The sequence below is a fragment of the Myotis lucifugus genome, unplaced genomic scaffold (genome assembly GCF_000147115.1).
Source record: "Myotis lucifugus unplaced genomic scaffold, Myoluc2.0 scaffold_749, whole genome shotgun sequence".
In the NCBI taxonomy this organism is placed as follows: Eukaryota; Metazoa; Chordata; class Mammalia; order Chiroptera; family Vespertilionidae; genus Myotis; species Myotis lucifugus.
Window position 1 is genome coordinate 35,441 of NW_005871797.1, and position 1,089 is coordinate 36,529.

The 1,089-nt window shown below is 54.6% G+C and overlaps 1 pseudogene; it reads right to left on the reverse strand.

The window, feature by feature from the left end:
- Nucleotides 1-312: 312 nt before the first annotated feature.
- Nucleotides 313-819, reverse strand: LOC102426474 (annotated as a pseudogene).
- Between the last annotated feature and the right edge of the window lie 270 nt (nucleotides 820-1,089).

A 1,089-nucleotide genomic window follows, 5' to 3' on the forward strand; every position in this document is an offset into this window, starting at 1 on the left:
GTGGGTGCCCTGGTGGAGAGGCCGGAGAAGTGCCCACAGCTGCCTGGTTAGGTGTTTCTCCGGCCCAGAGCCTCTGTCCTGCCTCCTGCAAGCCTGGCCCCAGGCAGAACAGCCCCCCCTCCCCCCTCAGGACTACTTTAGTCACAGCGTTTGGTCCTGGGTTTCATCAGCCTGGGTTCCTTCCCCTGGTGTGGCTGATCTGAGTTTCACAAAAAAGCCTGGCCAATGCTGGCTGTGCTGAGCCTCATTGAAGAGTTTTTCATGCAAGGAAGAGCTCTCTGGGACCCTCCTCTTCCTCCCTCTCCTCATCTCCTCCTCCTCCTCTTCCTCCTCCCAGCCCATGGTCACTTCTCCTCCAGCTGCTCCAGCAGTGGGTTGCCTTCTGAGTCGGGGGTCTTAACGCTGTCGGTCCTGATGACGCCGGTTGAGCATCAGGATGAGCTGCTGCCTCTCCTGCTTCAGCTCCTCCATCTGGGTTTTCAGCTCCGCATTCATGAGCTCCAGCCACTCAGATTCCTGCTGCAGAAACTTCTTCCGTTCCTTCTGGTTTCTGCATGGGGCTGCCGCCACTTCATTCTTTTCCTGGCACCTTTTCCTCCGCTCCTCTTCTTCATCTAGCTCACTTTTCACAGGTGGAGGCCTCTTGCCCAGTTTCACCTCCAGGAAGTGCAAAGGGGCGATCATGGCCCCAATGTTGTGGATGTCAGCGTATTTCAGCTCCTCTGCAGTCAGGGCCGAGCAGGGGAGTCCGGTCAGGGGACCAAGCCCTGGCAGAGAGCCCGCAGTCATGGAAGGGTCTGGGATCTGCCCAGGCTTCATAGCAGGAGGAGTGGCAGTCCAGTCACCCCTAACCACTCTGCCTGCCTGCCTGATCACCCCTAACCACTCTGCCTGCCTGCCTCATCGCCCCTAACCACCTGGTTCTGGTCTCTGGTCATTATGCCTTTATGGTCCTTAGGCTTTAATTACATAGGATTCCTTCTTCATTTTATTATTGAGTTCTTCAGATCCAGAATTTGTTTGTTTCTTTTTATAGTTCTCATCTGTTTGATAAAGTACTCCTTCTGTTCATTAATTTTATTCCTGAGC